We start from the raw sequence: 13,311 nt of genomic DNA, 5'->3' as shown, positions 1-13,311 counted from the left end.
GTCATGCTGAGGATTTTGAGGAAGCAGAACTAGGTTTCTGATCATGTGAACCTGCTGGTGCAGGTTTTCTGGATTTCCCCCGACCTCCTCTAAAGAAAGTGGAAGATGTTTTGGACTTTTTAACTTTGGTGGTCCGAAAGGACTGCATGGTAGGATAAGATTTCCAAGTAGGTGGTGTAGCTGAGGGAAGGAATGTTAACTTACTTGCAGTTGCTATGGAGATCCACTAATTAGCATTGAGATGGCCAAGGTCCTTCATGGCCTCCACCATGAAACCTGCAGAGTCCTGTATGTGACGTAAGAACAATTCAATGTCACTTCTATCCATAGAATCTAATTCCTCTAGTAATGTGCCTGACCACTTTACTATGGCTTTAGAAATTCAAGCACAAGTAATAGTAGGCCTTAAAGCTACGCCAGTAGCTGTGTAGTCTCAATCTTACGGACAGCCGGCTCTTTTAAAGCGGTGGACCCTGGGACAGGTAAAACCACTTTTTTAGAGAACCTAGACACAGAAGCTTCTACTACAGGCGGGATTTCCCACTTTTTCCTATCCTCTTCAGGGAAATGAAAAGCAATGAAAACCCTTTTTGGGATCTGGGATATTTTCTCCGGGTTATCCCAGGATTTTTCAAACAATTCGTTTAATTCCTTAGATGCAGGGAATGTAATAGAGGATTTCTTAGTATCAGTAAAGTAAGTCTCCTCTGCAGGCTCAGGTATCTTATCAGTAATGTGTAAAATGTCCCTAATAGCCTCAATCATAAGTTGTACCCCTTTAGCAAGGGATACATCTCCCCCCAGCATCTCCCCATCACCGTCCCCTGTATCAGAGTCGGTATCCGTGTCAACTTGCATTATTTGGGCAAGAGCACGCTTCTTAGGCTAATTTATTGGGGTCTTTGAAAAGGTAGTAGGAGTTGAATACGACAAAACCTCAACAGTCTTTTTCAAAACCTGTGTTTTAGTCTCATTTTGAGCTATGCGAGATGATATCTGGGATATCATTCCCCTAATAGAATCCACCCATGGGGGTTCGGATTCAGAAGGCTGAGACAGTATATTACAGGCCTGAGTACAAGGAATAGACTCTTCAGGCGAAGATACACACTGCAGCACAGGATACAGAGTTCTTAGACATGTTTATGTGAGCTATACCAGGGGCAAACGCAGGATTTTAAAGGGGGGGTTTCCAGACGTGCTACATATATATATATATATATATATATTCACACACATAATCTCACCAATGTAGCAAGCACCCCTGGCACTCCTACCACTTCCCACTGACATGCATTGCTATATATATATATCACCAATAGTCCCGGCACTCCAGCAGTCTCCTGATTACTTGCCAGGTGCCCTCCACCAGCGCCAGAGTTTCTTCTGGAATATACAATAGCAGTAGGAATGGCGGCACCTCGTGTGAGCAGTTAACATTTCAGTTCTTCAAGCTTTTTTCAAGAAAGCTGTATATTTCTTGAAAAAAACTTGAATAAAGAACTGAAACATTGACTGCACATGAGGTGCGTGAGTTTTATTTTATGAGGACCAGAGTGCCACCAGTACTACTTATATTGTGTGTGTGTGTGTGTGTGTGTGTGTGTGTGTGTGTGTGTGTGTGTGTGTGTATATATATATATATATATATATATATTGAGAGTGCCGCTGTTTGCTGTTTCTATTTATTTTGTGAGTTGTGCACCACAGCTTATTCATTACCCAAAGGATTGTTGGAGTGCCTGCTAATTGGGACATATTATATATATATATATATATATATATATATATATATATACTCTCACACACATTTATGCATGTATACAAACTGTGCAGTGTGCATATAGCCTGTGCATATCCCCTAAAGCACCTAGAGATGAAAGACCAAGTTCTGACTGCATATTAGTGCAGCCTCGTGTTTCTATTGTGGCTCTGAATGTCAGCGCCGCCAAGTGTGCCTACCGCTGCCGCCTCTCCTGTCCTGAGTGTCTGCAGCGGCCGCCGAGTATCAGATGATCCCTGCCGCCTTCCGCCACCGCCAAGTGCCCGAGACTGCCGCAGCCGCGGAGTATCAGCTGATCCCTGCCGCCTCCCGCCACTGAGCTCTCTGAGGCGCAGGACGCGGCGGCTCTGATCCTCCCGCAATCACTGTGAAGAGCTGCTCAGCTATCACAGTCCACAAACATAAAGACCTCAGCTTCAGCTCGTCAAGGGGGGTTTCTGGGTACTCAGAAACCCCCCCTGCGTGCGCCACTGTATACAAACACACACACACACACACACAGAGGAAAATGCAGACACCGTTTCCCCCAGAGTACCTTCAGAGAGACACAGAGTATAAGGAGCCAGCCACACAGCACCCCAGTAGGCAGTTTATACAGTAAACAGCTGGCGCTACCTGAATAACCTTAATAGATTAAACAGTTAATATCTCACTCCCACCCCCCCTTGTCTATAACACCCTGGTACTGCAGAGGTATACTGGAGTTATGTGGAGGGCAGCGCTCCCTGTCAGCGTCTCTTCAGTCTGATCTGCATGGAGAAAATGGCGCTGAAAGTGCTGGATCCGCTCTGAGGAAGAAGCTCCGCCCCCTGCAATGGCGCATCTTCCCGTACTTAGAGATTATATTGGCCTCAGGTAATTTCTGCAGCAAACAGTGGGTTAGACCTTGTAAGCTATACATGACCAGTGTAGGGTATTGCGCTGCCCAAGGCGCCCCTCACAGCATCACACTACAAGTACCGCTGAGCCCTCCGGAGCGCAGCCTGTCAGAGCTGCGCTCCTACCCTTGTGCTGCCATTTTCGGCCAGTAACTCGCTTACCGGGGCATCGGCATCATACTCACCGTTCCATCTTCTGGCTCTGTTAGGGGGTGGCGGCCGTGCAGCGGGAGTGAGCGGTCGCCTCGTGGGCTTGCGATCAGCGCCCTCAGGAGCTCAGTGTCCTGTCAGCAAAGATAGAGAACCATTAACCTCTAGAGTTGGTTCCTACTCCCCCCCCCCTAAGTCCCACGAAGCAGGGAGGTTGTTGCCACAAACCTCCCTGTACCCAACTCTTTTAAAAAAATACTAAAACTAAAAAAACTCCTAGGAGCTCCCCTAGCTGTGACCGGCTCCACCTGGCACATTCTCTAAACTGAGTCTGGTAGGAGGGGCATAGAGGTAGGAAGTTGGAACCAGCCCACACTATTGAACTCTTGAGGTGCCCATAGCTCCCGGGGAACCCGTCTATGCCCCATGGTACTAATGTGGACCCCAGCATCCTCTAGGACATAAGAGAAATGTAATATTGGTAACACTTTGATAAAAACTGAGATTGGATCTATCTGTGATAATCTTATCTGTGATGCTAGACACAATGCAAATATTCACTCACCTTTCTATCACATAGTTTATGCTCACTAGATAACCGTAATTGACCAGAACAACAACCAAAGAGTATGACAGGCTTACTCAGCACATTCCTAGCATGCTGCTTGCAATTTCTTTACATTTTCAAACTACCTTATTTAAAACCAGAGTTTTATAATAGATGCTGCTGTTAATTGAGTCCCGAACACAGTCAAATTGACCTTTTAATTACAATGTGATGGTGGATAGAAGATTAAAATAGTTAGTTGAGAATATAGAGACCTGAATTTAGATTATAATAAAGGATAATAACTATGCCACCTACAGTATGCTCAATCACAACAGGAAACTGAAATGTAAAATAGTAGGGATGAGCGGGTTCGGTTCCCTGAGAACTAAACCCCCCCGAACATCACGTCCTGAGCAGGGATCTGGAACTTCCCACCAGACTTGGAAACCAGAACCGAAAATCACATCTCAAGCCCGGATCTGGGACTTCCCGCCAGACTCGGAAACCAGAACGAGGCAAAATGTCATCATCCCGCTGTCGGATTCTCGCGGGTTTTGGATTCCATATAAGGAGCCACGTGTAGCCATCATTTTCACTCCAGTCCTGGAGAGTTTAGAGAGAGGACGTGTCTCCTCAGTGTCTGTGCGGGAAAGTGGTGTTGCATGGGGTGGCGACCTGCTCTTTTGTGTCATTCTAGTGCTGTCTTGTGCTGCATCAGTCTAGTGGTAGTGTCTTGTGCTGCATCAGTCCAGTCACAGTGGGGGTGTCCTGTGCTGCCATAAGTCCAGTGCTGCTGTATAAGTCAGGTCCAGTGCAGTGGTGCTGTCTTGTGCTGCATCAGTCCACTGGTGGTGTCCTGTGCTGCCATAAGTCCAGTGGAGGTGTCCTGTGCTGCCATAAGTCCAGGGGTGCTGCTGTATAAGTCCAGTCCAGTGGTGCTATGTTGTACTACATCAGTCCAGTGGTGGTGTCCTGTGCTGCCATAAGTCCAGTGGTGGTGTCCTGTGCTGCCATAAGTCCAGTAGTGCTGCTGTATAAGTCCAGGGGTACTGCCGTATAAGTCCAGTCCAGGGGTACTTCCATATAAGTCCAGGGGTACTGCCATATAAGTCCTGGGGTACTGCCGTATAAGTCTAGTCCATTGGTGCAGCCATATAAGTCCAGAGGTACTGCCGTATAAGTCCAGTCCACTGGTGCAGCCGTATAAGTTCAGGGGTACTGCAGTATAAGTCCAAGGGTACTGCCATATAAGTCATGGGGTACTGCCGTATGAGTCATGGGGTACTGCTATATAAGCCCAGTCCAGTGGTGCAGCCAAATAAGTTCAAGGGTACTGCCATATAAGTCCAGGGGTGCAGCCGTATAAGTCCAAGGGTACTGCCGTATAAGTCCAGGGGTACTGCCGTATAAGTCATGGGGTACTGCTGTATAAGTCCAGTCCAGTGGTGCAGCCATATAAGTCCAGGGTACTGCCGTATAAGTCCAGGGGTACTGCCGTATAATTTGGAAAAGAAAGAGAAAAAGACAAAAAAAACTTTTTTGGGAGCACTCATTTGTTGTATTAGAAATAATATGTATAGTGAAACATATTAAAACATAACCTTTAATCAATCCTTGAATAAAGAAACTTTTGGACAAGAAGTTGGGACTCGTGTCTGTTGTGATTAGTGTGTAAAAAAAAATCTTATTTAACCTTTTTAACAAATGAGGTACAAGATAATTGAAAAGGTGAAAATATCAAAGGGATAGTAGAGGATACCGAATGGTTTCTTAAGGTCCCGGGTATCCCAGAAATCACTGTGCATGCCTAAATTATGGATATCAATGATAGAAGATATATTGATTGAAGAATTGATAAGGTTTATCAAAATAGAACTCAGGATGGATGTAATGAGAATGGGGCGGAAAGAGTATTTAGACTTCCCTTGATGGGAGGAGTGGGGGAGAAAAGACAAGGAGAGAAAAAGGGGGAGGGGAGTTAGGTTTGGACGGAGGGTGGGGGCCCACTGCACCTGGTATTCTCAGGAAGTTGCCCGTCCTGATACTGGCCAGGCCATGCCTGCTTAGCTTCCGAGATCAGACAAGATCGGGCGTATTCAGGGTAGTATGACAGTGGGCCTAAGATGGAGGAAAAGAGAGGAAAAAGGAAAAAGAAAGGAAAAGAAAAAACCACCACTAGTTCTGTACTCTAATGAGTCAGTGCCATGATAGTCTGAAAATGTTTTTCCAAATAAGAGAGTGTGTGGAATTTATTCAGAATTGGGGGCAGCTCTTTTCCTTAAAAATGGCCCACTGCACCTGGTATTCTCAGGAGGTTCCCCTTCCTAATACTGACCAGGCCATATCTGCTTAGCTTCCGAGATCGGACAAGATCGGGCGTATTCAGGGTAGTATGGCCGTGGGCCGTTAAATGAAGGAAAAAGATAAGTCACACTCTGCTTATTGTACTTTGCATAAATCAAGACTAAAATGAGTCCGAGGTATTTCCAGAAAAGAGTGTGTGGTGAGTCAATGAGATAGAAAGAGAAAGGGAAATCTTAAAATAGAGAGGTGTTAAATATGTAGGTCTCCAAATAGGAGATCTAAATGATAAATGATCCTAGAGGACACTTCATATATCTCAAATAGTTACTGAGTGATAATGTGGAAAATGCACTCTCAATGAAGTATGTTGTGTATATAGCAAATTCTGCACACACGGTATATTAGGAGCTCAGGGCTGGCTCACAGATAATTGCAACGCAAAAATAATAATGGAAGCACTAAAGTATGCGCACTGTTCTTTGCTCCATAAATACAGTAACAAAAAAATGAGTCAAAAGATATAGGTTTAGAGCTCAAGGCTGGCTCACTTGAAAAATTACTTAAACCGTATAACATCCAGTGAAAGCACTAAAGAATGTGCACTATTATATTGCTCCATAAATACAGGAACAAAGATGATGATTAGAGCTCAAGGCTGGCTCACAGGAAAATTAATTGAACTCTGTAACATCTTCTTAGGGACTGACATAACATTAGAGAATATTTTGCAATAAATTGCTACTATTAGTAAAAGACATGCAGTAGAGAGATACAATTATAATAAATAGCATAAAGCTAATTGATATCCATTGAGGCATGAGCGGGGAGATAGTGCAAATAGTAAATACTTTGTACAGTGTTCCTATAGCTGTACACTACCGCTGCAGGAGTAAAATATTTGTGGGGGAGAGGAAATAGTCAGATGTTGGTAATCCGAAGTATATTACCGTGACCGCACTATGTGCGGCCAGTGTTGTCCAGGTATCCCCCAGGCGTGCACCTGCTGACAGTGAAGAGCGCGGCCGCCCGCTTCCGGACTGGGCGTTGCCGCGGTGACATCACCAAGGACGCCTCTCGACGTACGTTTCACCTAGGTAGGCTTGGTCACGAGAGCCTCTCTCTATTGCTCTCCTGTGACCAGTATATGAGTACTAGTTTGACCAATGATAGTCATTAGATAGATAATAGATGGCAGGGTTAACCAATCGGGTCCTTGCAAGAATGATTGTTTCGGCCATAATGGAAAAGGGAAAGGATAGATATATAGGGATAAGGGGAACTGGGGGATACCTGGACAACACTGGCCGCACATAGGCCCTCATTCCGAGTTGTTCGCTCGGTATTTTTCATCGCATCGCAGTGAAAATCCGCTTAGTACGCATGCGCAATGTTCGCACTGCGACTGCGCCAAGTAACTTTACTATGATGAAAGTATTTTTACTCACGGCTTTTTCTTCGCTCCGGCGATCGTAATGTGATTGACAGGAAATGGGTGTTACTGGGCGGAAACACAGCGTTTCAGGGGCGTGTGGCTGAAAACGCTACCGTTTCCGGAAAAAACGCAGGAGTGGCCGGGGAAACGGTGGGAGTGCCTGGGCGAACGCTGGGTGTGTTTGTGACGTCAACCAGGAACGACAAGCACTGAACTGATCGCACAGGCAGAGTAAGTCTGGAGCTACTCTGAAACTGCTAAGTAGTTAGTAATCGCCATATTGCGAATACATCGGTCGCAATTTTAAGAAGCTAAGATTCACTCCCAGTAGGCGGCGGCTTAGCGTGTGTAACTCTGCTAAAATCGCCTTGCGACCGATCAACTCGGAATGAGGGCCATAGTGCGGTCGCGGTAATATACTTCGGATTACCAACATCTGACTATTTCCTCTCCCCCACAAATATTTTACTCCTGCAGCGGTAGTGTACAGCTATAGGAACACTGTACAAAGTATTTACTATTTGCACTATCTCCCCGCTCATGCCTCAATGGATATCAATCAGCTTTATGCTATTTATTACAATTGTATCTCTCTACTGCATGTCTTTTACTAATAGTAGCAATTTATTGCAAAATATTCTCTAATGTTATGTCAGTCCCTAAGAAGATGTTACAGAGTTCAATTAATTTTCCTGTGAGCCAGCCTTGAGCTCTAATCATCATCTTTGTTCCTGTATTTATGGAGCAATATAATAGTGCACATTCTTTAGTGCTTTCACTGGATGTTATACGGTTTAAGTCATTTTTCATGTGAGCCAGCCTTGAGCTCTAAACCTATATCTTTTGACTCATTTTTTTGTTCCTGTATTTATGGAGCAAATAACAGTGCACATACTGTAGTGCTTCCATTATTATTTTTGTGTTGCAATTATCTGTGAGCCAGCCCTGAGCTCCTAATATACCGTGTGTGCAGAATTTGCTATATACACAACATACTTCATTGAGAGTGCATTTTCCACATTATCACTCAGTAACTATTTGAGATATATGAAGTGTCCTCTAGGATCATTTATCATTTAGATCTCCTATTTGGAGACCTACATATTTAACACCTCTCTATTTTAATATTTCCCTTTCTCTTTCTATCTCATTGACTCACCACACACTCTTTTCTGGAAATACCTCGGACTAATTTTAGTCTTGATTTATGCAAAGTACAATAAGCAGAGTGTGACTTATCTTTTTCCTTCATTTAACGGCCCACGGCCATACTACCCTGAATACGCCCGATCTTGTCCGATCTCGGAAGCTAAGCAGATATGGCCTGGTCAGTATTAGGAAGGGGAACCTCCTGAGAATACCAGGTGCAGTGGGCCATTTTTAAGGAAAAGAGCTGCCCCCAATTCTGAATAAATTCCACACACTCTCTTATTTGGAAAAACATTTTCAGACTATCATGGCACTGACTCATTAGAGTACAGAACTAGTGGTGGTTTTTTCTTTTCCTTTCTTTTTCCTTTTTCCTCTCTTTTCCTCCATCTTAGGCCCACTGCCATACTACCCTGAATACGCCCAATCTTGTCCGATCTCGGAAGCTAAGCAGGCATGGCCTGGCCAGTATCAGGACGGGCAACTTCCTGAGAATACCAGGTGCAGTGGGCCTCCACCCTCCGTCCAAACCTAACTCCCCTCCCCCTTTTTCTCTCCTTGTCTTTTCTCCCCCCCCTCCTCCCATCAAGGGAAGTCTAAATACTCTTTCCGCCCCATTCTCATTACATCCATCCTGAGTTCTATTTTGATAAACCTTATCAATTCTGCATATATCTTCTATCATTGATGTCCATAATTTAGGCATGCACAGTGATTTCTTGGATACCCGGGACCTTATGAAACCATTCGGTATCCTCTACTATCCCTTTGATATTTTCACTTTTTCAATTACAGGTTGAGTATCCCATATCCAAATATTCCGAAATACGGAATATTCCGAAATACGGACTTTTTTGAGTGAGAGCGAGATAGTGAAACCTTTGTTTTCTGATGGCTCAATGTACACAAATTTTGTTTAATACACAAAGTTATTAAAAATATTTTATTAAATGACCTTCAGGCTGTGTGTATAAGGTGTATATGAAACATAAATGAATTGTGTGAATGTACACACACTTTGTTTAATGCACAAAGTTATTAAAAATATTGGCTAAAATGACCTTCAGGTTGTGTGTATAAGGTGTATATGAAACATAAATGTATTCTGTGCTTAGACTTGGGTCCCATCACCATGATAACTCATTATAGTATGCAATTATTCCAAAATACGGAAAAATCCGATATCCAAAATACTTCTGGTCCCAAGCATTTTGGATAAGGGATACTCAACCTGTATCTTGTACCTCATTTGTTAAAAAGGTTAAATAAGATTTTTTTTTACACACTAATCACAACAGACACGAGTCCCAACTTCTTGTCCAAAAGCTTCTTTATTCAAGGATTGATTAAAGGTTATGTTTTAATATCTTTCACTATACATATTATTTCTAATACAACAAATGAGTGCTCCCAAAAAAGGGTTTTTTGTCTTTTTCTCCTTCTTTTCCAAATTGTAGTTAACCTACAAAATTCCTGGGAGCACCGCCAATCATTAACAGTTTAAGAATCATTTGTTAACTGTCTGCATATTGGTATTTCATTATATCATTATATAATTATCTCAGCATTTAATATAATTGTTTGACTAGTGCGGTTCCACACAAAATAACTTTCTGTATTGCCGTATAAGTCCAGTTCAGTGGTGCAGCCGTATAAGTCATGGGGTACTGTCGTATAAGTCCAGTCCAGTGCTGCAGCCGTATTAGTTCAGGGGTACTGCCGTATAAGTCCAGGGGTACTGCCTTATAAGTCCACCAATATTGTGCGTGCATTACATCTGGGCAAATTCCACTTGTGTCGCTTAGCTTAGTCATCCAGCTACCTCATTGCACCTCTTTTTGTTCTTTGCATGATGTGCTGTTTGGGGCCTACTTTTTAAAAGTGCCATCCTGTCTGACACTGCAGTGCCACTCCTAGATGGTCCAGGTGTTTGTGCCGCACACTTGTGTCGCTTAGCTTAGTCATCCAACTACCTCATTGCACCTCTTTTTGTTCTTTGCAATAACATTTATTTCCACTAATTTCCAGTCTATTCTGAACACCTCACAATATTGTTTTTATTCCAAAAGGTTGCGCTGAGGTAGCTGGATGGCTTAGTTAAGCGACACCACAATGGGGCGGCACAAACACGTGGCCCATCTAGGAGTGGCACAGCAGTGGCAGACAGGATGGCAGTTTTAAAACATAGACCCCAAAGCACATATTGCAAAGAAAAAAAAGAGGCGCAAGATGGAATTGTCTTGGGACCTCCCACCCACCCGGGCTCTCCCATCCACCCATATTTTGTATAAACAGGACATGCACAGTTTAATAAACCCATCATTTCAGCGACAGGTGGTCCCCCTGGAAAAAGCTTGCCAAGTTCTCCTAATCATAGCTAGCTACAAACATACCACCTCCTTTGATGACTTTTCACATTATGAGAAGAGGCAAGAGGAAGGGGACAGTGTCAAGAAGGTTATTCAAAATTAGAGAGGCACACGCAATCAGGAACAACACACAGGCTTTCACCTCCACTCCTATCTTGGTGTGGAACAGAAAGGACTTTAACCAAGCAAATGTATAATTACCACATTACTGGACAAACTGAAAAACTAGGGGCCAAAGCCTCCGAATTTGTACCCCCTTCTCCATTTTCAGGGATTACGATAATCTTGGATTTAATGCTGGGATGCAAATAAACTGATTTATACCACAGGATCAAGATTGGATATTTCCCCCTCCATGGAGTCTGGAGACTTATTTTGTGAAAATATTGTGGGTTTCTTCTTTTCCATTTGATATTGCATTTTTAATACATATTTTGTAGCAGATGCCTTATTTTTGTTTTTCACAACTACCAGTTACACACATGTGAGCATACCTGTGTGTCTTGTTTATTTTATTCATATTTTATTTTTAAATAAAGCAGACCCTCAGATGTTTTAACAGCCCCTCATGAACCCCCACAGCAGCACTGGATCGGGCAAGTTTAGTTTGGGTGGGTTCGATACAGTACTAAGCAGGACTGTGCAGTGAATTTTTTGCTATTGAGCCCCTGCTCTAGTGGAGCTTACCACTCTAGTCGAAACTCATTTAATATTACAAGTAGGACTGTGGAAGGAAGCAATACTAACCTCAGTGCCAACAGTATGCCTCAGCCTGGCAAGCCAGACAGCTTCCTGGCTGTAAGCCACCATGAGACTCCATAATGGGTACTTATTCAGTAACTGTTTGTGCCTCACAGGAGCTCCTGGCCCTTCTAGTGCTGCAGTGCAATGGAAAGCTGATGCAATGCAAGATCACTGAAACTCTGTTCTTTTAACACCGTAAGGTCTTGAGCAGGCTTGGCGCTACCCACTCAGCGAAGGGATGCAGTGCAGGAAGGCGCTGGGATGGAGAGGCACTCCCCCTGCTCTGCATCCCTTCCCTGCTGCTGCACCATCCTGCCCCCCTGCTCCTGCTGCTGCCAGCTGCTGTGCCTGTCACTGTATGACAAGCACTGGCAGCTGCGCTGGCAGCATGAACAGCCTACACCCCTCCCCTCACCTTTGTGACAGCTCTGTTTAGGATCAGAGGAGGGTGCAGAGCTACATGGGACAGAATGGGCAGAGCTAAATGGGCAGAAAGGGGCGGAGCTAAACGGACCAGGCTGCAGTAGAGAGAGAGAGACAGTAATTACAGTGGTGGCCAGCCAGACTTAGGTAAGTGGAGGGTGAGAGAGAAATGTATGTGTGTGTGTATGGTGGGAGAGTGTGTGTATGGTGGGGGCGTGTGTGTATGGTGGGTGGGTGTGTATGTATGTATATATAAGTGATTTGTGTGTGTGATGTATGTCTGTGTGCGCACGCATTATGGACGCTACTACTACAGGGGGAGCATTACGTATAAGGACGCTACTACTACTGGGGGGCATTACGTATAACGACGCTACTACTGGGGGGGGATTACGTATAACGATGCTACTACTGGGGGGGCATTACATGTAAGTACACTACTACTACTGGGTGGGCATTACATGTATGGACGCTACTACTACAGGGGGGGCATTATGTATAACGATGCTACTACTACTGGGGGGGCATTACGTATAACGACACTACTACTACAGGGGGGGGCATTACGTATAAGGACGCTACTACTACTGGGTGGGCCATTACATGTAAGGAGGGTGTGTGTGTATAGTGTGTGTGTGTGTGTGTGTGTGCATGGTGGGTGTGTATGCAGTGGCGTCATGAGGGGGGTGCGGCCCGCACCCAGGTGTCACCCTTCAATGGGGTGACACCAAAAAGAGCTGTATACCCACACTCACTTCCGGCAGTAATTCAGACACCCGCCTGGCCTAACTAATTTCACCGCCGATGCGGCACCGCCAGGTCTGTACTGTCACAATCTATAGATACCGGGTGCAGTATGTTACTCCCCGTGATGTCATCACACACGCCTGCACCGCAGGGCAAGCCATTCTGGGAGGGTAGATGCATTCTGGGAGGGAGAATGGGAGTCGAGTGCATGGCGCCCACGTGGGGTGCGCCCGGCTCCCGTCTTCATAGCTAGCGGGGTACCCGGCTCTCATCCCTGCCTGCCACTGCCGGGCGCGCACAGGAGATGCGCCTGGATCTTGTCCCTGCCGCTGAAGGAGCACCGCCGGGCGCTTGGTTCCTGTACCTGCCGCCGCTGCAGCTGGTAGGCTTTAAATTTAAATGAAAGTCTCCAGTATGTTCCTCTCCAACCCAGTGTCCCAATCCCCAGTCTGTCCCTCTCCCACTCTGCATCCTCTCCCAACCAGTGTCTCAATCCCTAGTCAGTCCCCCACCCACTCTGCATCCTTACCCACCCAGTGTCCCAGTATGTCCCCCTCCCACTCTGCGTCCTCTCCCATCCAGCGTCCCAATCCCTAGTATGTCCCTCTCCCACCCAGCATTCCAATCCCTAGTATGTCCTCTCCCATCCTGTGTCCTCTCCCACCCAGCATCCCAATCCCCAGTATGTCTCCCTCCCACTCTGCGTCCTCTCCCACCCAGTGTCCCAATACCCTGTCCCCCTCCCACTCTGCATCCTCTCCCACCCAGTGTCCCAATCCCCT

General features: G+C 45.2%; 4 pseudogenes; 2 read left to right on the top strand and 2 right to left on the bottom strand.

The window, feature by feature from the left end:
• Positions 1-5,361: 5,361 nt before the first annotated feature.
• Positions 5,362-5,479, bottom strand: LOC134968365 (5S ribosomal RNA; annotated as a pseudogene).
• Positions 5,480-5,647: 168 nt separating this feature from the next.
• Positions 5,648-5,765, bottom strand: LOC134968182 (5S ribosomal RNA; annotated as a pseudogene).
• A 2,590-nt stretch (positions 5,766-8,355) lies between these two features.
• Positions 8,356-8,473, top strand: LOC134968181 (5S ribosomal RNA; annotated as a pseudogene).
• A 168-nt stretch (positions 8,474-8,641) lies between these two features.
• Positions 8,642-8,759, top strand: LOC134967132 (5S ribosomal RNA; annotated as a pseudogene).
• The last annotated feature ends 4,552 nt before the right edge of the window (positions 8,760-13,311 follow it).

Source organism: Pseudophryne corroboree, chromosome 10, assembly GCF_028390025.1.
Source record: "Pseudophryne corroboree isolate aPseCor3 chromosome 10, aPseCor3.hap2, whole genome shotgun sequence".
In the NCBI taxonomy this organism is placed as follows: Eukaryota; Metazoa; Chordata; class Amphibia; order Anura; family Myobatrachidae; genus Pseudophryne; species Pseudophryne corroboree.
Note: the sequence above shows the minus strand (reverse complement) of the source record. Positions and strands in the feature narration are given on the sequence as shown.